The 27757-nt window shown below is 41.4% G+C and overlaps 1 protein-coding gene and 2 long non-coding RNA genes across 15 annotated transcripts in view; 1 reads left to right on the top strand and 2 right to left on the bottom strand.

The window, feature by feature from the left end:
* Positions 1-27757, bottom strand: part of ELMO1 (engulfment and cell motility 1) — a 491925-nt gene that overhangs the window by 106851 nt on the left and 357317 nt on the right. The window contains exon 1 of one of the 11 annotated variants that reach the window (XM_006191552.3): positions 18951-19681. The exons of the other annotated variants lie outside the window; for them this stretch is intronic. The gene's annotated coding sequence lies outside the window, so the exon portion shown is untranslated. Of the gene's footprint in view, positions 1-18950; positions 19682-27757 lie in introns of those variants that run through there. 11 annotated transcript variants of the gene reach the window in all.
* Positions 74-19758, bottom strand: LOC116664888. The gene is made up of 3 exons (XR_004321393.1): positions 19674-19758; positions 7612-7615; positions 74-84 (listed from the first exon to the last, which is right to left on the bottom strand). It is a non-coding gene; the product is annotated as an uncharacterized LOC116664888 (long non-coding RNA).
* Positions 8723-27718, top strand: LOC116664887. Of its 3 annotated transcripts, none has more exons than XR_004321392.1 (3): positions 8723-8734; positions 19865-19868; positions 25629-25848. It is a non-coding gene; the product is annotated as an uncharacterized LOC116664887 (long non-coding RNA). The 3 variants fall into 3 exon arrangements; XR_004321390.1 differs by lacking the exon at positions 25629-25848 and adding an exon at positions 22835-23057; XR_004321391.1 differs by lacking the exon at positions 25629-25848 and adding an exon at positions 26049-27718 and having other exon boundaries at positions 8724-8734.

The raw sequence follows: 27757 nt of genomic DNA, 5'->3' as shown, positions 1-27757 counted from the left end.
TAATAATAAATAATTAAACCAAGATTAAGAGTAAATTTAAAATAAAATGAGAAATATGGAACTCCCATCATGGCCTACAAGACGCTCCATCAGTGAGCGTGCTTACCTCTGAGCTCTGCCTGCCAAGGCCCCCAGCTCCCCCACATCCTCGCTGGGCTCCAGCTGTCTGCCTGTCCGATGTGCCTTGAATACCCCTGGCCTTGGGTTTTCAGGAGCTTTCTTTGCCTGAAAGACTCCCAAGCTCTGGATGTGGCCACTCTTCCTCAGCGCTCTAGTCCCCTTCCTGATTGTTCTTCCCACGTGAGGCCTCTCCCTGGGTCCCGCTCTTCATCCTTCATTCTTTACTTTCTTCAGAGCACCAGTCACCTCCTGGTTGCCTGGCTGTCTCCCTCGCTGTCTCCCTGAGAGCAGGCTCCTGGTCCTTCCTATTCACTGCTGCACCCCCAGGGTCTAGAAGAATGCCTGGCTTATAACAGGCATGGACAAAATTATTTGTCCCATCAAAGAATGAATGAATAATTAAAGGCATTCCACGCCGCCCCACCCAGGTTATAAGAAATCTTGTTCTTCCTCCCGGAAGATTATTTTTAAACTCAGCTATGGAGAGACGTGAGGGAGGCACTGGAATAAAAGCTTAGGGAGGGTGAGGGCAATCTCTGAGATGTCCAACCTTGTTTCTATCACAGAGCTGCACTCTCATGTGCTTTATAAGTAGGGGTCCACTCTGTTTAAAATAAGGGTTCTGTGGCTAAAATAAAATGTGAAAAGCAATGATCAACATAGATGGTAAGCCTGCAAAAGAATCCTGTCTCTAGTTGGTAATGAAAATTGGAATCGAGTTGCTGTAAAAAACATAATCCCAATGACTACATGTTGCCGTGTAAAGATGACAGTGGAAAGGTTCAAATGCTCCTAAAACTCATTCGAAACATCATTTCCTCTGCATTACCTAGCAGGTCATTAACATCTCTTTGAAGCATCACATTGGCCTGTATGATAGGACCTTAATTGGAACCAGGCATATCTCCCCACATGAGGAGTGCTGGGCTATTAAATACATACCGCTGAATAGACTGCTTACATTTTCATGCCTAGATCCCTGCCACATGCCTGTGTTAGTATTTCATTTTTTTTTTTTTTTACAGAATATCTTCAAAGAAAAGCTCTGAAGGAAAAATGAATACAGTTCATTTATTTTTAAACTCTGCCAAATCATCTCAGTCAGGCAATAGAAAGGAAAAGAGGGAAGTGCTTGGTGTAATAGAGCCATATTTTTTCTGCGGCTCCTCCATTAATTCTCAGGACCTCTGGCTGCCTTCCTCTCAGGATACAACCCCATTCAAATCTTACATTATCTCACCTACTTTTCAGCCATTCATTATTGCAGAAGTCATGCCACAACGGCATTCTGCCAACATGAGTTTTAATGTCACTTTTCTATGACCTGACTGTATACCTTGGAAATCATTTGTGAAATGGGAATCAGACCCGAATCGATGGGTCAGCTCAAAGGTTATTTATATTTGGAATTCTTTGTGTAGCAGAGTATTAGGGCCATAGGGTTTTCAAGTCGGGAGTCCTGAAAACTCGGTCTGTATGTACTGCTCCTCAAATAATGCTGTTTGACACGATAAGAATACTCCTTCCCAAAGCAGAAGCAGCAATGGGAATTACCAGTCCGTGGTTCCACAACAAGAAGGCCCTTGCCTCTCTCCATCAGTAGTGATGACAAGCCCGTTCTCTAAAACTTTACATGTAAATGATAAAAGATTTGGGTAATGTGTTGATATTAATACGAACAGTCTCCTCTTCCCTGCAAATACTATTAACATCAATGAATTGAATTAATGTGCCATTCAACGGTTTTGAACAAAGAAGTGGTGAAAAGAGATCACCAAAGACTACAGAGAAATAATGAAAAGACACTTTGACCATGAAAGAAGTTATTTTACAAAAGGGACCGGAATAGAAACACCAGTAAGAATTAGGGCCAGTTTTATTTAAGAGACCCATTAACCATCTGGAAAACATGATAAGCAGCAGCATGTTGATGAAATCAGCAGGCTGTTCCAAAGGGGCTGACTGGCTAGAAACTGGAGAAAAAAACCTAAGTTATGGAGGGTGTTTAGAGATATGAACAGAGAATAATCAAGCAACAATATCCAAGTATGACTACCTTGTCTGTCATTTACATTCCCGTATATTTGCAGGTAGCACAAGGGAGAAAAGCAGCAGTGGGTGTTCTCACGAGCGTTCACTGGAGAAAATTAATAAAAACACCTCTGGCTTCTATGCTTTTTGGAAGTTGATCCTAAGGTAGTTTATAAGAACTTCTTTCTTCTCATATTACCTCTCTTTTCTAAATCATACAGGGATATAGAACCTAGGTCAACAGACCCTAACTTGAGTATTTTAATTACCTGGACTACTTATTAGAAGAGGAATATATATTCTGAGCAACTCTTCTGATGTGAAGCCCAGCAATGTCTCATTAACAAGTGTCTCAATTAACCCGGGCTGGCATCAATTTTCAGCCCTGGCTCTTGGATAAATCATTTTAGGAGATCTGTTAAATTGCCACCAGGGGGAGTATTGGCCAAACTTTGTGCTTCTGGTAAAAGGAAGGTGTTGGCTCCTTCCAGAAGTTCAGACTTAAAAGAAAGGGTAGAAAGGGGGGAAAAGGAGTCAGTGTTTCTGGGTGGGCAAGATGTATTTTTAGTAGGGATTTAAATACATGGCAAGCAACATTTGACTTCCTAGGGTTTAATGATAAAAAGCCCACGATGGACCCACTGGGACACCAAAGACATCACGTCTTGGAAAGAGAACATGTCCTAGCTGGTACCTTCTCCCTCCACCTCTCATTCATTTGGTCTTCAGGGAAATGGAAAGCAAACACACTATCCAGTGAACATTAGGGTTTGTGTCATCCTCAGCCTTGATATGTTACACACACATGCTTTTTGTATGTGCTTTCCCTGCTTTTTCTATTGTTTTATACTAAAAGTTCTCCTTTTATATTAGTAATTTTATTGTCTAATTACAAAAGATTGCTATTTCTTTGAAGAATATTTGGAAGACCCATAAAACTACAAGAAAGAAGATAAAGATCATTTGTAATCCTTACTCTCAAATAATGTGTTAACATTGTGATGCCATCTTCCTGAATTATTTTGGTTCATAATTACATTTTTTTCTAGATGAAGTCATTCTACTTTTGCATCCCCCCCATCGCAAACGTTAGTATCATCAGCACACTCCTATGACATTAGTCTTCCCAAACTCCATCTCCTATCCAAGAATATTTTTCCAAATTTCTGATTTCCTTATGATAAACTACTTGATTTGGAATAAGAGAGTCAAGGATCACAGAAAATTTTAAGTTCTTGATACATATTGCCATTTTCAGGAAGATTGTACAAATACATATCTCAGCCAGCAAAGTAAGGGGCTATATTTTATATATTTATTTATATATTTTGTCCTCCCAAATACATCATATTCACAAGTGGCCTATAATTATCTTGTGTATAATTATTTGCACACACACACACACACACACACACACAGAGCAACTGAGGTTTATCCAGTCTAGTAGCATATTGCCCCCCATCAAATTCATTAACAATGTCTTAGTCATCTAATGCCTGCTTTCATCTCATTTTCAATTATAACTTTGTTAATTCATATTTCCTCTATGTTTTCTTTGATGAAATTGTCAATGGCTATTAGCAATTTGATAGAAGTAGTCCTTAGATTCACTTACTGTTTGTTATTTCTCTATTTTCTGGTTTATTATTGTTTATTGTATCTTTCCTTTTGCCCCTTCTTTGTTCTTTTATTGTTATTTTCTAACTAACTTGAGTTAAATCCTTGGTTCACTTATTTTCGTTCTTTTTAAAAAATGGTGATTTTTTTAAGGCCATAAATATACTATTTGAGGACCGCTTTGGCTGTATCTTGTAAGTTTTGGCATGCCATGTTCTCAATATCAGCACTTTCTGAATAGCCTCTAATAATAGCTTTTATTTCCTCTTTGATTCAATAACAATATTTAGAAGTCTGTTACTTTCAGAATTTATTAAGGACTTTTGCCCATGTAAGTGACACATTTTTTTAAAAAGTTGCATGGATACTTGAAAAGAAGGCATGCATTTCAGTGTAAGGTGCCAATTCAGTATGCACCTACTGGTTGATTATGTTTACAAAACATTTTATATGTTTTATTTGAAACATAATATAGTAATAATGCAACAATGTGCTTTTTATTTTTGCAGTGATGTTTTTTCATGGATATATTTTTGTCCATTCTTTTCTTTCCTTAAATTTTTCTTTCGATGACATTGATATATTGTGAATAAAGATTTATGACTATTTTATTTTTATTATTTTAGTTTGAACATCTTATGTATGAAATGAGTCTTTGTCCAATTTAATGCTTTTCGGCTTAATTTCTTCTTTGCTGTCCATATTGCTATTCCTACTTTCTTTTTCTCCCACTTGTGTGCTCTATTTTTCCTTAAAAACTTTTGTCTATCATTTACTTCGGTGATTATTTTGTGAGTAAATATGACTGCATATTGTTTTTTAATCCAATTTAAGATTTTTATCTTTTCCAAGGAAGTTTAACTTAGTGTATATATATATATATAGCCACAGTGGGTGGTACTGTCATCTTTCATTTCCTCTCTGGTTCTATGCTTTAACTTGGTGCACATCAGAATCACCTGAGGAAGTTGGTGGCGGCGGCTCTGTACGTGTGAGTATGTGTGTTATTTTTAAACACAATTAATCCTCACTTGCAATTCTGGTTTATAAAATTAAGGTGATTCAGGGCTGGGTCTCTCAATTTTCAAAAGAATCAATAGGTGATAGTGTGCAGCAAGGAGTGAGAATCACTGCTGTAACTATTCCTAAAACAAATTCCAAATTATATTTCTCCCATAATGAAATTCAAGAGTAAACACATTTTCCTATACTGATAATATTGTAAAAGGTTTTAATTTTTATTAATATTTTATTGTGATTTAGATTTTTTAAAGAATTCACTTTGATGATTAAAATAAATATACAAGTCAATGCATACTTACACTAACAATATGTAAGAAGAGCATCATATTAAAAACAAAAGTAACAAAAGTCCTCTTCTGGGTCCCTCGTCTTGTTCTCCAGCATTCCCCATTCTTGGCATTGTCTTATTTATCTTTCAGACTTTCCCTACGTATGCGCACACACACACACACCATGGATCATATGCTGTGTAATGTCCTACTACCTTTTTTTGTTCGCTGAGAAATATTTCTTGGTCATTTTCCATATCAAATATAGTTCATTCTGTATAATAAACTCATATTGTCATAATTCGTTTAGACGGATGCCACTTGGGTATCAGAGGTGATAACCTGGTTTGGGAAAGTCCATGCGAGTGCAGATGCTCGTCACCATAGGATATGTTTCCAAATATAGTAGCTACAGAATGGTGGCCTAGGACTTAGTCTGCTTGGAGCTCACAATTCTGTTATTATTACATAATACAGTTCAGGTTTACCGTCTTGTAAGTGCTTCACTGTTTCTAAGATCTCTGAGAGCAAAGTCTAGATTGCATTTTCTTTGGATTCCTCCTATTTACCAAGCACAGGGCTAGGCACTTAGTATTCACTTGATAAATGTTCTGTTGAATTAATGAATACTGATAACAATGCAAAATCACCCCACTTTTACTACCTTTCTGGAATAAGGGCTAAACCATTTCCTGTTTTCTGTTTTCCCAAATGCAAGAACAAAAACCAAAACCCAGTGACTTAGGTATGTGGTTGCTCAATGTCACAGCTGGTCACTCAGTCTGGAATTCCTTCTCCAGAGCTCTGTCCTGTGGGATCAGGAAGAAGCAGGGGCCACTCAAAAGAACGTGTAAAGGCTGCCCATGCAGAGAGAGAGATGTCAGGGGAGAAGCCAATAGAGCTGGACATCAGGACGGGCCACCATTCCAGCTGTCACTACCAGGATGATGGTGATGCCCCACAGAGAAGCTCTCCCTGCAACCACCAAGGACACTCTGGTGAGGCTGTCTAAGATTCTACAGTGTAAGAATAATTTCAACTAAAGGGAGCTTGAACAGGACTCACTGCAGAGGTCTTCTTTAGCAACGAATGAAGAGTTTAGAAATACTGAGTTTCACCAAACACTGTCTAAGAGAATATGATAATTATCTGTAAGTACTTAGCAAGCCTTAACACTGAGGTGAGGCATGAACTGGTTAAGGCTTTTTTGAGATATGGAGAAAGTCTTGGCAGATAGTGGTAATTACATTAAATTAAGAAACATTGCATTTCAGCTGGATACCTAGGAAAGTCTCCCTTATCTGTTAAACAAGGGTCCCAAAGGGTATGCTTAAGTCATTTGAAGTCGAACTGGGCCAGTTATTTGAGAACATAAGAGAAAAAATCATTTTAAATGGGGGGTTGGGGGTAGGTTAGGAACAGATGAGGTATCTCTAGTCATGTTTCTCCTATTGCTTTGAAAGGCTGTAAACATCTCATGTCCAACGCTAACTCAAGATTCCAGTGACTCAGAACAGCAGCATCATCGAGAGATCTAAGTAAGCTTGGCATTATTTACCCACAGAATTTACTCTTTGCAATGTGTTTGGTCAGCTGTGCTTGGGTTCTGTGACTAGCTTTATTTGTCCAAAGGCTAATTAGCTCGAAGGGTAAAAAGATCAGTGAGTTAATCCATAATCTCGAGTGACTGATGGAATCTAACTGCCAACTGGTACCAGAGCAGATACTTTTTTTTTTTTTAAAGGATTAATAAAGCATGGTAGCTATTCTCAAACATTAGCCTTTCCAAGAATAAGACAGGATAAAACAAGAGAAAAGGCTATCTGGGATTTTTTTCAAAAACCCTCTTCAAACATTCATATGGTAATTTCACAAATAAAATTTCCAGAATTCCAGAGAAGCGTGCAGGTAGTACTTGCTAAATGGCTCATGGGTCTGGGGTGGTCTTAGGCAAAAGTTGTTCTCTTGGGTCCCCCAATAAGACAATGGATATTTAATTGTTGAGCACTTACTACGTGCTGAACACTAAGAGTTTTACATGTTATTAACTCAGTTGGTTTTTACAATAAATTAACAAAGCAGGTAGTGTTTTTCTTCTATTTAACAACTGAGGCTATTCAGGCCCCAAGCTCACACAGCTGGTAGGATTTAAAACCCAAACACTCTGGCTCCAGAATTTTTAATCGTAACTGCTCTGCTGGATGGCTCTAAAGGAAAGGAAGGAGACGAGGGGCCAGTGGCAAAGCTCCCCTGGTTCCAATTCTCCATCTTTAGATGCACTCTGATAACAGCTTGGTTCTGATGGACCATGTTATGTAGTAATTTCAAAACATAGCTATAGTAAACATAAAAATCACTGGGCTTTGGAAAGTCCATTAGAAGAACCTATGTTTTTGAGTGCAGTGTATCAGTTTGCTAGGGCTGCTGTAACAAAGAACCACAGACGGGGACCTTAAGCAACAGGAACATGTCGGAGATCAGAAGTCTGGAATCAAGGTGTCAGCACCGTTGGTTCCTCCTGAGGTCTGTGAGGGACAAATCTATTCTAGACCTCTCTTTGGTTTGTAGATTGCTGTCTTCTTCCTCTGTCTTTTCACATCATCTTCCCTCAGTGCATGTCTTAACTGTGTGTGCAAATTTCCCCTTTTTATAGGGACAGCAGTCATCTTGCATTAAGGCCATTCTAATGACCTCACTTGAACTTGGTTACCTCCGTAAAGAAAGACCCTATCTCCACCTAAGGTCACATTCTGAGGTGCTAATGGTTAAGACCAGTGTATCTTTTTTGGAGAAGGGTACGATTCAGCCCGTAACAGGCAGCAAGGTTGCTAGGCAGGTTTAAACGCCCACTTGTGCGGTGCAGCCACAGTCTGAGCAGCTGGAGCACAGCACAGGCTCCCATCAACTCCGCCTGCACATCTTGAAAAGCCCAGCCTTCTACCTTCTCAAAGGCACTGCTGTTTTTCCCTCTCCTAGATGGCTGATATGAGGGCCAATATAGGGACTCGTGAAGGGTTTTTCTGATCTGTAGAACTGAGCCCAGGCATTTAAAAAACTACTCTCCGACACTGTCCTGTTAGAGTCCCATATTCCCATCAGCCAACCCCTGAGGCTGCAGGAGAACAGCTTGAGTGAAGGGTGAGATACTGACATGGGGCTCAATTTACTCTACAAGAAAAACAAGCCCCCGCCCACCACAGGATGGCCGTGAACTATGGAAACTCACATTCCCGATCCTGTCTTCTAGGGCAGTGGTCTCCAAATCTGTTTTTAAAAATCTATTTGACGCAACATTGCAAAATGATTATAAATCAATAAAAAATGTTTAAAAAATCTATGAAGCCTCTTTCTTACACATTTTTAAGGTGACATTTTAAATTTTTTATCAAAGTTGAAATAGTTGCAAAGAATATAATTTTCAATGTATTACAATATGGATAATTTAAAAATAAAACTGTTGAGTCACTTTGAAAAATGGGTATACTTACAACAATGATTTGACACTCATAATTGCTCATTTAAATGTACATGAATAAGCTCTTCTTGGATAGTTGGAAATTTTACATCCTCATTTTTCTCCTTTAACACAGGTCAGCAAACTTTTCATATAAAAGACTAAATATTATTTTAGGCGTTTCAAGCAGTCTCTGTCATACACACTCCACAACGCTCTTGTAGCACGAGAGCAGTCACAGACAATGCACAGACTAATGGGCACGGCCGTATTCCAGTCACATTTTATTTACACGAACAGGCAACGGGTTGGATTTGGCCCATGACTCACTTCTGCCTACCTCTGTTCTAGAACTCAAATTCCCACTCTACTTTCCATGTTCCCCATTCTATCTCAATTCTACTCATACAGAATTTTATCATAACAGAATTTTATGCTTAAAGGTCAGCTGTTAACCACGTTATCATACTTTTCTGAAACATATATGTGTATATATACGTAGTGACTTGGAAGACACACACACACACACACACACACACACACAGGCTTGGGAATCAGACAGACCTGGATTTGAACTTCACTCTGCCACTTACTAGGTGGATCATAAGCTAACTCTTTGATGTCTCTGTTTCCTTATCTGTAAAAAGGGATGTAATGCCTTTTAGCATTGCTCTTAGCACTCTACTGAAACTGGGTTAGGAAAAAGGATGGAGACTGAGAATCAGCACCAAAGATGTCCTGATCCCCGACTTCCATCCATCCTTTGAGTATAGGAGGAGGTACTCTTTGGTCAAAGTTGTACCCTGATAGACCATAGCATGTGGTAATTTAAAAATAGTAATGACACTAAAAATACTCTTTAAGGGTTTGGGAGACGCCATTAAAAGGCCCTATGCATGTGTAAAGTGCCTAGCACACAGAGGGCACGATTCTCACACCCACCAGACAAGTGTTCCTGATACTGCCCTGGCTTTGAACCAAGTGACTGGGAGTGAGCCTACGAAGGACAAATAACCAGGCATGGGAGAGCCAGACAGATCACCACACACAGCTGGTGTGACTGCTGTATAGTTACCTACAGGGCTGAGATTTGGGGCTAAGAGATTTTCCTACCCACTGATGTTTATACCTCTGCCTAGGTGACACAGAACTGTCACAGTTCCCAATCACCATAGTTACAAATTCTTTCTCTCTTGGCTGTTCCAACAGTTCAGAATCCTTTGGCAAAGTGAAAAAATATTTGGTTCATCTAGGTTTCACCTTGTAGGTTGCTTTGCAAGACTAAGATAATGTATAGCCCTTGAGTTTGCTTTTATAGCTCCGATTTTCTTCTGTGTTCATTTCCAACTGTGTGCCAGCAAGGCTGCTAAAAGAGAGGCTGAGGGGAAGGAAGGCAGAAGGCAAGGGCAGTCATCGGCCCAGTTTTGATCGATTTCTTTCAAGTTGTTTTCAAACATCTCTTACAAGGCCCCAGTTTTTGAAAGTGGATATTTATTCTTTATGTAAATGGGTATGGGACTAAATGCGTAAGTGAATGCACGAATGAATTAGTGAATGCATAAGTAACTAGTTTGCTGGATATTTTTCTTATCACAGCCTCTGTATTCTGAGTAATTCCAAATTTGAGGCTAATGATTGCATGAAAAATAAACCTCCATGCAGGTTAATCCACTGGTTTTCATAGATTATCTATAGTCATAGATAATACCAGGGCCTGGAACTCAAACACGGTAGGCATTCAGCAAGTATTGACTGTTGCATAAATTGAGAGAGTGAGGAAATGTGATCATTGTCTCTTATTAACAGAGACCTAGTAGCAAGTCAATTTCTCTGAGCATCACTTTCTTTACCTGTAATAAGGTAACTGCGTGCTGTTGCCCTCCCCTCCCTGCCCATGGGACCACTGAGCCCGGATGTAGGGACCTAGGCCGCCACCACCAGTGCACCCAAGCTGTCACCAGATGAAATGTATTTGCCATCTCAGGACTCTAGTTTCTTCAAGATCTAGATGTTATGGGATTATAATAAACAGAGCACCAGATGTAACAAACAAAGGAATCACTCCTTCTCCTCTCTTGACAGAATGCACAATTCAGGAGAGTGAAGTGCATGGCTGGAGGTAAGGCAGGATTTGGGGGAAAAGCTACCAAGTGTCTGAGAACCCGCAGAGAAGAGCCCAAAATGTGCATGTTTTTCAAAGCTTTTATTCTGTTTTCAAGAAGAAGAAAGACAGAGTTGGTGTTGCATGGCTAAGGCTTGGCTATCCAGAAAGATTTACAAACCATGTGCAGAGACCAAGAACATCTTGACTTACAAATGTAAAACCCACCAATTATTTATGGCAGCTCACAGCCTCCCGAGTGCCACAAAGCATTTCCGCCTAGAAGCACAACATCATTTGATCCTGACTGGCTTCCAAAGTCAGGAAAGTGTACCTCACCGTCCTGGAGCTTCTGGTCCTCTGCTTCCAGAAACATCATCCAGAAGCAACAACTAATCCTCCTCAAAAAACGAGGCTGAGTTATTAGGAGATATTAGATTTGAAATAATAGTAATACCTGCAGTTACAATCACAAAGCCCATGGCATTTGTTAATTCTTTTGTTTTCCAGACATTTCTATGTCACAGTAGCATAGTGATTAGTACATCGTAATGCACTGTGTAAGGAGAAAACAGTACAATTACATTCTTTGGTTAGAGGCCATTTATTTTTCATATCTCACAGAATGTATGTATTTTATCCCTGAAGGGAAAAAGATACTAAAGACTGGAGAGGACCTAAATCTTACTAGTGGCTGAGTTGAGTCTCCCCACCCTGCCCCAGGCTCCTGGTTCTAAATGCAGGGTTCTTTCCTCTCTGGGTGGCCTCCAGTGCTAGCAGGGTTGGGGTCATCTCAGGATTTGGGAGCATGACCTGAGAGCAAACAGCCTGCACCCTTGTTGTCCTAATAGAGAACCTTCCATAGCCAAAGAGCTGAGTTAGACATTCTGGGAGACAGGAAAAATAAATGGCTTCTACCCAAGGAATGGAATCATACTGTCTTCTCCTCACATGGTACGTTATGGTGTAGTCATCACTCACACAGGCATCTCTCTAATTTTCATTCAATAGCCCTGTGAAATATGCACCTTTAACTCCATTTTTTACAGATAAGGAAAACAAAGGTTCAGAGAGGTTGAATAGAATAGTCATTTACACAGTGCTTGGGAAGTTTAGGGTGGAGAGGGATTGCCCATAAGGTGGTCTTTACAAAGGTTCTTGGGTCTACTTCGCAAAGATGTTTGAGTCTGGCTCATGAAATCTAGAATAGGGGCTTTTTGCCTCTTGACTTCTGCCACTCTCTAAACCTGGAAGGGTGTGGCCCTGCTACAGCTATTGTGGATACTAGAAAGAGTGTCAGTGGACAGTACCCCCAGAACCCAAGCCTCGGATTAAAGCCTTAACATTAAGGAGTCTAGGTCTAGGGGCAAGAATCAGTGTTGGTGGCTTTCAGACCACTTCCTGCTTTGATATCCCTCTTTGTAAATGATAAAGCTTCTGAAGTGCAGATTTCACCTTGCTGGCGCATTCGACATGAGTGGGCTCTCACTCACCTGCTGGGGCCTGTGGACCAGTTGGCTCTAGTCAGAAACTGTCCCAAGAGACCCTAACTGGGGCTGCTGGTATGAAGGCCGTTAACTGACGGGTACTTCATTTCAGCCAGGCAAGTTGATGTTTGAATTGTCCCAGATGCTACCTCAAATGTTCGGCTAGAAGACTTCCAACCAAGTCAGAATGAAATTTTATTTCATTATGGTTTCAGGTCTGGGAATGATGCCAGTGAACTGCTCTCCTTGACAGGTCTCTCAGCACTTATAGCTCAAAGGAAGAGAAAGTGAGCTCCCAAAGTGCCAGGCTGCAGCCCTCCTTGTCAGATGGCAACACCTCCATGGAACAGCTGAGCAAGGGGATGAGTAAAGAACTGTCATTCCCTTCTTGCTGAAACCCTGCATACTGATGATAACTCCCTGTAGGTTCCTTTCCAAAGTCTTGCACAAGGCACGGAGCTGAGGAAAGGACCCAGGAGCGGGATGAAAAATCAGTTTCAGCTGTAAGTCAATACTGATAGCTCGACAGGGGCTGGCTTAGTGCTGTGTTAAGAAGGATTCCAAGATTCTTTCTGGACACGGTGAGAAAGATTGTTATTATGATCAATGAAGTATGAGCCCTAGGGGATGGATTGTTTGGAAGCTTGACACATATATGGCCTCGGAAGTCACCAAGTCTAAACTCCTCTTTACTCATGTGAAGATGCTGAGGAGCATAAGGGTTAAATGACTTGTAAAATTTAGTTCTTAGAGACAAAAATCCAAGGTCTTAGATTCTAGATTACTGTTCTGTCATCTATACAAATGCTCTTCTAGTCCTGGATTTCTAGAATATCACAGACTGAGAGAAGCTAGCAAATTAGTGAACTCCCAAGTCCTGTCACAATGCAAAGACAACTATTGTAATGGCTATTTTACTTATGGAAATATAGCTATTTCCCTGTGTCTCTGCACTTACTGAAATCCCACAGCATTTCTTTCTGCTCATGATAGGAGTGGATTAGCCCTTGACTTGGCCAAATATCAGCAGATTCACAAAGCAAGTCATCTTGCTCTTGAGATTCAACCTTGCCTGTGGTTTAATCTACTCGGTCTGCCACTGTTGCCTCAGCAAAAAAAAAAAAAAAAAAAAAGGTTACATTATGCCATGAAAAGAAAGAAGTTGCAAAGGAGCCACACAATTTAAGCCAACAAACATTTGTTGAGTGCTTAAGAGCACAAGGCTTTCTACTTGATCATTTTCTCCAATACGCTAGAAATCCGTAGAGTCAGACCAGGAGGCATCCCTGATGTTAAGGACGGTATTGAACTGCATGGATTTTTTCCCCTTTCTCAATGTTTTGTGTTATTTCTAAAAGAGTTCTTTATTAATGGAAAGTTTAAAGCACCAAGCGTTAGAGTGAGCTTTATCCTTCCACTTGGAGATTTGGCTGAAATCACTAGCTTCAGGACATCTTTAGGGGGCTGGAAATGGATGTTTCTAAAAAGGCTTTGCAGCATAATTTTGATCTAGTTATTGAAGAGGTTAATTCTGTTTCCACAGTTGGTTTTACATTAAAAAAAAAACACTTTGGGGGAGTAGGTAAATAGGATAATATCTGATGTTGAAGGTAAAGATTTTTAAAACCAAATGAAGTGGAAGAACTATTCAGTCAATGATGTCTAGCTAAACAAAATTTGCAGAATTGAATAAGATGACAACAATTAAATCACCCCTTAGCTTCAATTTATACTTGTCTTCATAAAGAATGATCTGTTTGCAGCAGTTACCTTCTTGGTAACTTGGTTTGCTTAGCTTATTATTAAAATGAAACCCATGTTTCCCGAACATACTGAGTCGGGGAGGTGGTTCCAAAGCACAGAGAGTGGCAAGGCAGATATCTGAGGACTGGAAAATGGTACAGATGGTGTGTGGACTTTCTGCAATGGGAAATGGCACACCTTTTAATTCCCTCATGCCAAGCAGCGCAATGGAGAAACCAAGATTTAGCTGCATGCTGGGTTTGATACATTCAATGGTTAAAGGCAAAGGCAAACATGTCCATGAATACTAGTGTTCTGTCTCTCTCTCTCTGTTCCTAGGGCAAGTCTGCCAGGTACCTTATGGAGGTAAAAGAGACCAAAGTGCCATGGTCTGATGAGGAAGTGAGAGAAGTAACCCACCTGTGTGTGAGGGGAGTTTTTTGATGGTCCGGCCCCACATTTTCTGATAGAGTAGCCACTAACCACGTGTGGCAGTGGAAACCTTGAAACACGTGGCTAGGATGACTGTGCAACTAAGGGCTTTTTGTTGTCTGTTTCCCTTTTTTCTTTGCTTGTTTTTGAGTTTTAAATTTTATTTAACTTAAGCTAATTTAAATTTAAACATTGATACTTCAGTTATTGGAAAACTTTTAAGTATGTTTAGAACACCTTACGTTCCTGGATCTCCTTTTTTTAACTGTAAATTTTATGAAATCTAAATACAGATTTCCCGTGAAAATTCACTATCCAAATTGTGTTGTGCTGCAAGTGTAAAATATATGTCAGACTTCAAAGACTTAACATGAAAAAACTGAATATAAACATTTTGTTAATGCTTTCATAGTTGTATATTGATAATATTTTGGGCATATTGAGTTAAATAATATATACAATTAAAATTAACAGACTTTTTTTTTTTTTACTTTTTCAATGTGACTACTTAAAAAATTAAAATTACATATGTAACTTGCATTATATTCCCACTAGGCAGTGCTGGTCTAGAAAGAGATCTACCATATTGTCCTTGTAGGACATTCCTTTTTGAATAGTTATTAAAATTGTCTTCTACACATATGTATACTTACTGTAACAGTAGGAGTTGCGTAGCAGTATTGCCTAGCAAATTGTCTAACAAATAACTCATTTTTTAAAAAATCTGCTACTAAGAATCTACAGCTTCCTTTTCCATATAACAACGTGGCCTTGCTTATGTGCTCTGGTCTTTTGTTTCTTTAACTATCAAACTGGAAATTTTGAAATCAACAGCTTTTCTTTTTCCTTCTAATGACCTAGCCTTTCCTTTCATTTTTCATAAGTAAGTTCGCAGTGGGGACAACCAGTTTATAAAACAGACAGAATGGAGATGCTCTGGTTGAAGAGGGAGTTGAAGACTGACACAGCACCCCAGGCCCCATGTTGCCCCAGTCCCCTCAATGCCCCCGACTCTAAGGGGTACTACTCTGAAAACTGTGTCACTCAGTGATTTCCAGGCCCAAACTTCTGAGTTTTCAGTTGCTCCATCAATGCATGCCCACTGTCACCACCTGGAATCTCTTTCTGAGCTGGGCCCATCACACCTATTCACGAGGTCTTCAGAAAGCATGTAGCCCTGGTGATTCCCATGGCCACTGTGGGTCACCCACACCCCCAACCTGGCTGCCCTGTGGTTTCTGGCCCTTCCCCACCCTCACCGTTGCTATGGCAACTGCAAACCATTCCTGGCAAAGGCAAGAAAAGGCAGCCATGGAACTGGTGACCTTCCACCTCTCCCAGATGGCCCAAGAGGAGCTGGTCTCACATAGAAACTGACCCAGTTCATATCAGCCACATAAACGCTCTGCATAAAAGGCTGTTTCTTCTTTCTTGCCAACAGGTGCCACACATCACACGGGAAAACAAGGGGTGAACAAAAGCAGTATTTTGGTGACAGGTTTTTACTCAGCTCAAACTTCTTTTCTTAAATGGCAATGCAAGTAATTCACCCCCAGCTCCTCTAAAGTGCCTTTCTAATTTGATTTTAATTATTGCAATGACTGTCTAATTCAACTCCCTGTGGTCTGACTCCATTAGACAGACCAATAGCCTAGGAGACCCCTTCCCCTATCCGCTCAGACTCCGCCCATCCATGAATGCTGCAAACAAGCAAATCAACATGTGTGGAAACACCAAGCACCTGCCAGCTCCTAGCTGGATAAACATAAACAATCCTGTACATTTCTGGTAACTCCATTTCCTCATCTGGAAAATAGGTGCACGAATGGCCCTGCTGAGCTCTTATAAAGACTCACTGAGTAATCACATCTACATAAAACGTACTGAGCAGCGTCTGGCACACAGTTAATGCTCCAGGCAGGTTAGCTATTCCTGTTGTGATTGATTTTATTCCAACCATTAGGAGAACTGAGGAATATTATCATCCCACCACTCAGTGCAGCATTTCAGAGACTGCAGTCAACATATCTATATTCCCTCTAGTTTATACTGGGCAACTCTGATGATCACTGAAAATCTAAGGGAATTTTTTTTTTTTGGCTTTACATTTATCTTTCTAATATTTCCTACATCCTACAAATGCCAGGAAGAGGCAGTGGAAAGACGCCTTCTCTTCTAGGAACGAACAGAACAGTGACAAGCGTGCAGGTCATTCTGGCATCCTAAAGAGCATTTTTATTTCAAGTCCCATAACTCTAGCTTCACCAACCCTCCGAGCTCGGGAGTGAGAAAACCACCATGATCTAGAATCATTTCCAAGACTCCCTAGTCCAAACCTTACGTGAGAAAGCCCAGGACCTCATTCAGGTACTAAAGCCACTGCTTAAGCCAGCAGTGGACTGAGATTGGGCTGTGGCAGTATTCAGTGGACCCATTTGCAGAAAGGAGATAATGAACTTGAAGGTTGAATAAATTCTTGGCTATTCACACAGGACAGAGATCTTACTTGACCCAGAAATGGGCTGTCATCAAAGTGTTATGTGATCATTGCATAAATGTGTTTTCTTAGAACCAGGGGAGAATTTTATAGCTTTCAAATTCTCAGACTTCCATGATCCAAAAATAGGTTAATAACTACTCTTAATTTTTCAGTTTTTTTTTTACATTTTCACTGCTTCCATAAAAGGCTGTTTCTTCTCTCTTTCTTGCCAACAGGTGCCAGCACTTCACTCATGTAAAGTGACACTAGTGGGGGGAGAAAAGACCAAAAGAGAATGAAGGGTCATTCTAATAAGATGACTGTCATATTACTGCACATCCAGACTTCCTTAAAATCTTAATCCAGAAACCAGACTTCCTCGAAATTCTGCCTGTATCGAGCGGTACTGAGGAGTGAGATGCAGGAGGGACAGATGCATACACTTGCCTCCAATCAGGTGGAATTTTCAACCTGGCACACCATCTTGAACATCTTGGGATCAGAGGACAGCCTACATTTCTAGAGAGGTTTCAGTTCACAGACAGGACACTGAACTGGTCTGACCAGGTTTCCCCTGTGTTGTGTGCAGTCACCCAAAGTCAGGACACTCTCCGTCTTCTTCCGGAGAGTCAGCCCCATCTCTTCACTGGCTACAAAAGTAGAAGGGCTCTCCCAAACACCCAATCACCCAATCACCCTCTCCCTGCTTTCACATCTTCTATAGGCAAAAGCTCCCTAGCTCTTTTGTCTGTTTACCCATTCATCACAGAGCCACTTAGGACACAGCAAATTCTTTTGTAGAGCCATGCAAAGACCTACAACACTCTTCTGTCAATAGGATATTATTTTAAAGGACAAGCCAGTAAGATTTCCCACATATGACTGTTTCATGTGCATGTATTTATGAACCAGATGGTAAAGCTTTTTCTTGTTTTCCTCTCTCTGGTATTTGAACACGAGGAGACTGTATGTAGAAGACATCAAGTGTGCTGTCAGTCTTCCCCACACATAACACAGGCAATCACATTTTTTAAAAAGAGTAGCAATGATGAAGCCTCAAAATCAGCAGCCAGAGATGCTGGGGAGAGGTTCTTAGACAGAGCTGGAAGTCCCAGGTTCAGCCCCAATTCTCTGCATCCAAACCAAAGGCAATGTCTCCCCTCTTCATGTTCAGAAGGATTAGAATTCCTCCGGAATCCTACACTTGAGTGTGTAGGGCTTGAGTTCTGTCTTGCCACATATATTTTTAAGTTTGCAGCTAGAAGGGTCCCTGAAGGCAAAGAGTTTCTCCTTCCCCATGCTGCCCCTCCATTGCCTGTTTACAGCACTGCTTTCTTCTTCCTTCTTATACCCAACTAAATTGAAAATTTCATCACCAATGTCAGAAAATTAAACCCCAGGGAGCAGAGCAATAGCCCAGAGCATCCCTTCCCTGGCTAAGAGCCAATCCTTGAATATAACTTTGCAAACCCTCTCTGGTGTTTGGAGGCTTAAAAGGATGCAAAACAGAGTCATTTAGAAGCATGGTTTTTGACAGCTAAAATCTCTCCGACTGCACTCCAACTCTTCACTGCAATTAATTTGTTAAAAAGAGAAAGAACGTATTTCAAATTGGAGACTGGTTTCATGAAAGGAGAAAGGGAGGCGACCTAGCTGAGTTGCACACTTCCCAGGCAGAAAACGGCAGCGCACCCAGAAGAGACGCTTCTTTCCGTGGCTGAGGGTGTGAAGAAGTGTTTGACAGACCATTGTAATAACGTCTCTCTTCACAATGCAAACACCAGCAGCACAATCAAGCAGCTCACGGCTGGGCTCTGTGTCTGCACCTTGCTCTCTCTTCCCAGCAATGCACAGGGAGGGTTGGCTCTTATTAATTTAATTCCAAAAGCATCTTTCTTTTAAATGAATCAGTGCCCAGGGAGATAAAGCAAACTCCACTTCTCACGCTGATCCTAACTAGACAAACCAATGTGCCAGTATAATACATGGTCAACTACAAATCCGATCATACCCAAGCAATGCAAGCAGCCTCTGGAATACAGAAGCGCACACATCACGGGGAACCCTACAATGCCTGTTCTTCCATGTGCTTGTTCCAATTCACAGTTTTCTCAGCAGACAATAGGACAAAGCTACATTTTAGCTCAGGCTGCTAATACCAGCGGACAGACGTGTAAGACTGAGGTTTACTCACCAAGCTCCCGTAAGTCCATCTTTCCCAACTACAAATACTGCTTCTAAGCTGCTGTCGCCACCAAATGACTTAAAGTTGTCCCCCAGAAGAACAACGTGCTGGAATATCAGACGGTCCCTGAGTAAGCTTGTTCACGAAATAGGTTTCCAGTTGAGCCATGTGAATGGAGACCCGCTGCACACCTTTGAATGGTATACACTTCAAGTCCAGAAGAATAAGCATGTAGCTTTGCTTATGTTTATGGAGCTGGAGCCCAGGGGTGCTCCGATTGGCAGGAATCGCAGAAAGATCAGCCAATCAAAGGGAGCCTCCATGTCAGGGAAACTCCTGCTCGTTTATTTAGCATCTTCAGAGACCATCGGCTTTTCCAGGAAGAGCTTTTTTCTTCTAGTATCACAAGAGAAAACAATAACTTCATTTAATTTTAGTGCCCTATGCTGTTTCATCAGTGAAGATATAGCTCCTCTTCCTGGTACTCCGTCATGCTCCCCCTTTTCTTATAAAGAACTAAAAACAAAAGGAAAAGAGGAAGAAGAAGAAGAAGAAGAAGAAAGAGCTGGTGATGGACTGGTGATAGTTCATATTCATCAGCCTCCACCTTGTTGGGAGAAAGGAGGGGGGAGCACCCGGGCTCAATAATTACTGATTCTGTTGCCATGGAAACAGACTGGCTGCAGCGAGTTGGATTCGTGTAGAACATCTGCTGCCAGACCCATAATCAACTGCGATCTCATCTCTCCCCCTCTCCCTACTTTTATTTGATTGTGAGTTTGCTTTCTCCCTCTCTTTCTTTACATATAGTTTTTTTTTTGGCCAGAAATGTCACGTAACAGCCTCACTTTGAACACACAGCACACGCGCGCCAAGGGTGCTCACAATACCCAGAAATGCAGTCATGCAAAAGTGCATCCCAGCCGAGTTCCCACGGGAGCACCCATACTCTGATTCCTACTCAGGATGTAAACAAACACACACGGCCCCTCCTGGGCCTCCACCTCTAACTAAAATTTACTCTAATTCCCTAAAGAATTAGTGGGCTATCTTTTAAAATATTTATTATCGAACACCCCTAAAAGCCCTCAAATAAAAGTTCTCAGTGGCACTTTTCCAGGGCACTGTGTGGTTCCTAGTCGACCTTTGGAATGAAGCGACTAAACCGGGAAGCTTGCAGAAGAAAGCATGCACAAAGCCTTAAGGCTCAGCTTCTCTGTATTAGCACCTGGCCAAGGCGCCCGGAACACCAGGGATCTCCCTGAGGATCTCCTCAGCTCATTTACATCCCCTCCGACTCCTCCCTTGCTTGCTCCAGATTCTTCTGGTTGCATGACCAGTTAATGTCACACTCTGGATGTGCTGCTATCTTTCCCTTCAACAGCAGGGGCCGCCACTGAGCAATGAATGTCTGCATGGCCCAGTGAGACCGGGGCTGGGGATCAGATGGTGGTAATCTCACACGTGGGTCTGCGGGAAGCCCTCAGTTCTACAGAGACTGACTGTAAATGGGAAGTGTCAGAGGAGACTATGATTCTGGCTTAAGACAGAGAGCAAGGAATTATTCTCTGTCCCTTTGTCATGAATCTCAAGGAGAGCCTTCTCTTCCCTAAAGGTCTCTGCAAGCCTGGTGCCCTCAAGCTATTCATGACATGGACCAGGCTTTGGAGGGAACTGAGCCTGGCTCTTTGCGTGCCTCTCGGAGCCAAGGTGAACTAGTCACTTACCACTCACCCAGTCTCATAAGCAACAGTAGCTACGGACTTCCCTTATTCCTAAACCACTCCCGGTCCAAACCCCATGTCCATCTGTCTCCAGGTGCTCAGCCCTGGCCCCAGTGGTCTTGATGTTGTATTTGCCTTTTCAAGAATCTGAATCCTGGCCTTCCACTTTGTCTTTTTGTGCCACTGTGCGCTGGGGATGGAATTCTCACTCAAGTTCTGCCTCCCAGGCACCCAGCAGTCTTCCCCAGCTCTGTCTACACTACCTCCACCCCCAGAGCTGTGGAGAGCTCAGGTTTTCTCTACTACTTTTCTGGAACCTTTCTAATCTCACCTGTCTACCCTCCTCTGGACACCTACCCTTTGCCTTCTCATCCTCCTGAGACCGTCCAAATGGCCGCTGTTTTTATGCAGAAACATGTCATTCCAACCAGCTCTTCCCTGGATGAAAACTTAATCAAAATTTAACTGTTTGTTCAACAAATAGTGAGTGTTTATGTGTCAAACACTGTGCTGGTGACAAAACAAACCAGCATGTTTTTGCCTTGCAACACAGTGACCCTAGCAGAGGAGACACAAAATATTAAAATGTAACTTTCACACAGGGGATGAAGGAGAGCTTTGTGTTATGAGCACAAATAATAAAAAGACTGAACTTAGTGAGGTAAGGAAGGGTATCTCGGAGGAAGTGATGGTTGAGCTAAGATCTAAAGGAAGAGTAAAAGTAATGAGGTGAGAGTGAGGGGAACAGTGTCTCAGACATAGGGGATAATACATGCAAAGCACCTTCCAAGATGCCCACTGCCTAGGAGGAAGGGTGGCATCTTTGAAAACTTGAAAGAAGCCAAATGCAGCCGATTGGAGTGAGAACGATTAAAAGGGAGGTGTGAGATAAACTTGGACAGCAAGCAGAGGTCAGAGCTGCAGGGTCCTAGAAACCACGTTTAGGAGTCTGGTTTTTATCTTACAAGCAATGGCAAGCCACTGGAGTCCTTTACTAAGTGACTCCCTGTGCCACCCGCCCCCACCATACACACATCTATGTAACTCAATATATTCCCTAGTTAATCTCAACAACAAGTTAACAGGATATCAATCTGATTGAAACAGTCAAAGTCAAGGCATCCATAGCTTGTTGGACTGATTTGGCTAACATTTACAAAGCAGTTAATAAATAGTCCAGGAGGCATTTTATCTGGGTTAACCAATTTAATCCTCACGACAACCCTGTGAGGTGTTATTATCATTCTCCCTATATACAGCGTGAGGAAATGGAGGCATAGGAAGTTACGTAACTTGACCAAGGCTACAAAGATAAAAAGTGGCAGAGCTGGGATTTGAACCAAAGGATTCTAGCCCTAGTTTAGTTTCTTTAAGTGTGATCTACAGGGACCAGATCATTTGGAGTTCTCAATAAAATGCAGATTCCTCGAATCCCACTGTATCCCTCCCAACCCACAGCCCCAGGACTGGAGTCTAGGAACATCTTCCCAAGCTCTCCAGGGGATTCCTATTTACATCACAGTTTGAGACTCACTGCTAAGAGATGTTTAAAAATAAAGGGGGAAAAAACGCTAACCCCAAATTAATCTTTAATGTATAAATTGGAGAAGGGGGTCTCACTATTCCAAGTCACCCCAAAGGACCCGTTTACATGAGAACGAGGTCATGTTCCTCTGACTACCGCTTCTCGAGTTGAGAGTGGATACCCTAGCACAGTTTGGGGCTCCGTAGCTATGCTGGTGAGCAGGTATATGAAGAAAGAACAGGTGAGCTCAACAGAAAGACCAGATTCACCAGATAGTTAGAGATGCTGTCACACCTGCCAGCAAGAAGACAGGTGGATCACATATTATCGTGAACATATGAAATATTATACACTTTCTTTGGGTATGTTTTTCCTAGAAAATTCATTTTTAAGACAAAAATTACAAGGTAGACAGAGAATACTTTTTGGCCTCTGTCTGATCCACCCCCTTGTATATTCAAAAGCTAGCAAGCAGGAACTTTGGTTCACCTAGCTAGTCATGGTTTTAGTTCTGAAAAATAAGCAGCTTCATATGCATTTCCAGAGGGGTCACTTTATACAGAATAGCTACAGAGTCTTTGGAAAATCTTCCAAAGAATTTTCCAATGGGATCTTGTCTAGGAGTTTTGTTACTGAGATCACAGACTGGCTTAGTTAACTTGACCATTATAGGGTCTTCTTCCCTTGCTAGGCTGTGCAATGAAAAGAACATACACAAACTGGAAGAGCTGCTGCTGAACCTCAAAAAAAGGGAAACCCAGATTTTGTTGGATTGACATTTGAACTTCTGCTTGTCAAGTCCCCAAGAACTGGTACAAAGCACACCTTTAATGGGTTTGCACTCTGCAGGCTCAAGATGGATGACTGGTAGTGTATCTAACCTTCCAAACACATTCAGATTTCTGATGTGCTGTCTACAGATAGGAGAAGGGAATCACAGCATCAAATACCTGGAAAACTCAGGGGGAAATAATCATGCCTGGGCATCTGAATACAATCTGAGAGATCTCTTTCCATTTCACCCCACGTTATAGCTTGTCCTGTGCTCGTTCTGGGTAGGCACTGCTGGTACCATTTTTCTGGCATTTGGGGGAGGGGGGACAGATTCAAGTTAATTAAATTCTATTCATTTCTATAAATATGATTTATTAGATGTATTATTACCAAATTTGATGTAAGTCGTATACCTTTGTAATGGGACCAGTAAATATAGTGACTGTTGGGGAATGAGTTCTAAGCTGGCTGCCTAAAGTTTCCTTAGTCCGCCTACAGGTCTTCACTAACACGAGCACCTTTTATACTGGGCATCTAACAGAGCACTGAAGAAGATCCCATTTACTGGGTTATAAAGAGGCGGCACTAATAACAAATCCTTCTGTTTGCCAACTCCTGGTCCCAGACAGATTATTACTTCCACTAGCTGGGCATCCGTTTCATCAGGCTGCATGCTCATCGTTGGCAATGATGTGATGGTGGTGGCCTCTTTAGTTCCTGACACAGTTACACTGAACCCCATTTTTGTTTGGTTGACTCATTCTTAAGAGGGAGGGCACTTCAATATATATATGAAGAAAAAAGATGGAGGGCATTAGGGTCAAATTGAGCCGCAAGTAAATTCCAAACACGTAGGCTTTGCACAAGGATCACCTCCACATATATTTGCAGCCTTCTTAAGGCACCCTCCCTTTCTCCACTATGCCCATGAACACAAGTGCACCCACAAACTGACTCCACTTCCACCCTGTCTACCAGAAACAGGCCCAGTACAGACTGATCAGACTGTGTCTTCCAAGGGTGTGAGGTCAGAAGTAAGGACTCTGTCCTAACAGGTTAGAAATGTAACTGCTATTGGCTCCGTTTAATGGCTTTATTTCATTCAAGAGACACTGGAAAAATACTTCTCTAATCAGCCGGGCTGGCCGGTGTATAGTCAGCTCTGACGTTTTACATGGTGTCTTTTAAAACCAAACATACGCAAAGCCTCAGGTCAACATGGTCAGGATAACTTTTACGTATCTTTTTACCCCCAAGGGGAGATCATCATCATAACATTCCATAGAAAAATCCCCATACGTAGACAGCTGCTTTTCTTTTTTCTAACCCTCATGACGAGCAGAACTTACAAAGCCTGCTACAATGTCACTTTATCTTTAAATCCCAGGATGTGAAACTCTACATGACATCACCTCAACATCCTGGGAAGATGAGAGAGATAATAGCAAATGCAATTGCAGTGCCTCCAATGGGCCAACATAACACACTTATTTTCCAGAAAGCATGACTAAGAGCCAGCTAAGGAGGTATGGACAGTGAAAGACTATGTCTATAGTCACCATCCAGTAAGTGGTAGACTCAGGATTCAAAGTCAGGTGTCTGTCTGTAAAGCACCACGAGCAGGGTACCACACCATGCCTCAGAGCTCCCATAGGCAAACTGCCTAGAACAGCTGAGATCGTTCCAATAGCATCCTAAGACTGAGTTATACTTTGTAACTCATATTATGAAGCATTAATATGAATTAGTTAATTTCCCTGAACTTTGCTATTTTTACATTTCCCTTAAAAATGCCTGAAATATAAGTAAATCCTCCAAACACTGAAATAAAAGCAGATCCACAAAATGCAAAGCCATCTATAAATAGGTCTCCAACCCATGCATTTCTTCTGCCCTCTTCAAGAGGCTGCATTGGCCTCTGACAGGTGATGACCATGACTTACATTCATAGGGTTGGAGAGACAAGGTCTAGAAGTTCTTAGGGTGTGAAAGACTTGACCAAATGAACTGAGCTGACCTGAGAACATGGGGGCCAGAAGAGCAAGGCCTGACATGATGCATTTCTTATTCTGACTGCCTTCAAAGGAACGGCTGGTGAAATTCTGAAAGCTTATCGAGTTGCCAACTCAATTTTTTCAAAAATACCATGGAAGTGCATTCTGGATTGAAAAATTATGCCAAAAGGAAAAATGAAAATGCCAAAATCCTCAGCTCAGCCTTGCCAAACATGTCTACTGGCAATATGGTGGCAAAAAGTTACTGGGCCAATGGTAGCATATTCTTTAGATGATGTGAAATGGGAAACAGCTTCCTCACCATTAGGAAAAGGGACGCTTCTGGGCTGTCATCACGTTCTTCTTGGTTTTCAGAGCTAATGCATAAGTAAACCTCTCCCAATTCTGAAACATGTAATTTCACATGCAAATAATTCCATCTTTCTAGAAAAAAAATTTAGTTTCTGATAATCTTAATAAAAGGACTGATATTTCATTGCAGTTGGTAGAGGTTAAATCTATTGTTTTATCAAATGGTTAACATTTGATGTCCTTACTTTCTGTGGTCTTTCTGCTTTCAGATTCACAGACAACCCATGCGTCCTGGTCTCCTGTTACAACAGGGATTACAATTGCAACAGAACAGGGTAAACTGGGGATGAAGGAGAAGGATGGAGGGTTTGCTGAACAAGAGCAAAACCAAGAAGATAAGTAGATAAGTAGATTTAGTCAGTCAATTCCCTGGAGGTCATGTTCTAAGACACGGAAGGAGATGGGCAAAGCAGAAGGAATTTCAGGGTTAAGAGGAAAGTCAAAGGGGTCCGTACAAAGCCAGACATGAAACCACAAGGTGAGGACACCCACAGGACCAAGGGGGTCACCATAGGAAATTCTAGGATGAGTCCTGTTTAAACTCAGTTATTTCTACTTTGTTCTTTGGTAAAGAAGTTGGCTTTGTCAGATGCTAGTCACATGACAACCATGTGCCCAGAGTCCCAGTGAACGTCAGCAACAACCCGGCACCTCTCCAGGAAAACCAACTCAGAGTGTGACTACCCATGGCAAACCAGCACTGCCACCACAAGGCCAGGCTTGTCCTTAAACTCAGTCCTTCAATATCATCAGCTTGTACGAGCCAGATTGCTTGCAAACTGTTCTCTATCCTACTTCTAATTAAAGAGAGCTTTGAAATGTGAACCACGACCCCTAGGCAAATGATATTAACAGGTTATTCCCAACTCTCACAAAGAATGAGCTTTGCAAACTAATTTGTGCAGCAATTAAATTCAGACCAAGATATAATTTTATTTTATTGCTCAGTACTTGCCTGCATTTTTTTTAAAGCCAGTAATTGCAGGAAGGAGTTAATTTGATAATATAAATAAAAATTGCCCCCAAGGGGCAATAACCAATCCATTTACATGCAAAAATGCTCCCCCTCCAAGTCATCCCAAGGCAAATATGAAACATGATTTCCAAAAGGCATTGCCTATAATTCTCTTAATACAGTGACAAGCATGAGAATTGTGAAGCAAATATTTCAAATAACCACATATGTTCAACCATAAATAACTTATACTTGGGGGAATATATTGTGTGTTAGACATCTCAGTTGCTCTGTACATACACGGAAAAAATCTACTCCACCAAAAAAAGTTTAGTTTTTAGGTAAGGAATTGGGCCTCAATTCATTCAACTAATGTTTAGGAAGTACCTCCATGTGCTCACATGTTGCCTCTTGTTTCTTTCAAATCTTGAGAACCCAAGAATACAGCCTTAATATCATAAAAGTAATAAAACGCCATTTATTAAGTTTTCTCTTCATGTGTTCACCGTATTTCACATCTTTTCTGAGTCAATTCTGTTCTGCCCACCTCGTAAGCTTCTATTCGTACATTAAAACCCTCTAAGTAGAGTCCTTCATCTGTGTAATCCCTCCTCTGAATTACTTCCACACAGTGTATAGGCTTTTGCTATTGCACATGTCACATTACTTTGTAATTATCTCTTTCCAGGGCTATCCCAACACAGTGAACTCCTTAGAGTCAGATTTATTAACACAACACTAGGAATACCATCTCTCGATATCTCTGATACCTCTGCCGAGAATATAAAACCTTTACACCTAGGGAAGTTACCAAATTCCTTCTTAGTATCTCTGTCAGTCTATCCAACATCATGGATAAAGTTATGAGACGAGGGTATCTTTGAAAACATCTCAGTGACTCATCTCATGTTTTGTCCTATTTCTTCTTCCTCCCACTCCTGCAATCCCCAGCCTGAGACAGCAGAGGGTGTGCTGGAAAGCAGTCTTGAAACCTCCCCTTCAGAAATCCATTTTACAGCAGCCCAGGTGCTGAGCCCCGCTCTGCCTGGGAACTGGCTCACTTTTTTCAAGGATGCCACATCTGCTCAGAACTTTTTTTCCAGTTAGTGAGTCTTCCTCAAATAGAGCCTCAGAGGGTTTTGATCTTAGAACCAATCAACTTCAGGCTGAAGATGCAGGGCACTGGCTGAGCTAGCACAGCTGGCTCAAACCCATGCTTTATTTGAAGGAAGGATAAACAAACTGAACCCAAGTTTACAGTGTTGGGTGTTGAGGTCAAAGAATTCTCTCTGGACCAGGACTATTTATCAGACCACAACTGGAACTTGGTGACTGTTCTGTACCCTCATTAAAGCTGTGTTTTTAAAAATGACTAGAAGAACATACATGTCCATACAGAAATCTGCTGCATTTCTTTACACTAATGATGAAATGTCAGACAAGGGAAGTAAAAAAAAAAACTCTTTTAAAAT

Source organism: Camelus ferus, chromosome 7 (assembly GCF_009834535.1).
Source record: "Camelus ferus isolate YT-003-E chromosome 7, BCGSAC_Cfer_1.0, whole genome shotgun sequence".
In the NCBI taxonomy this organism is placed as follows: Eukaryota; Metazoa; Chordata; class Mammalia; order Artiodactyla; family Camelidae; genus Camelus; species Camelus ferus.
The sequence above is the reverse complement of the archived record's forward strand: the minus strand, read 5'-3'. Positions and strand labels throughout refer to the sequence as shown.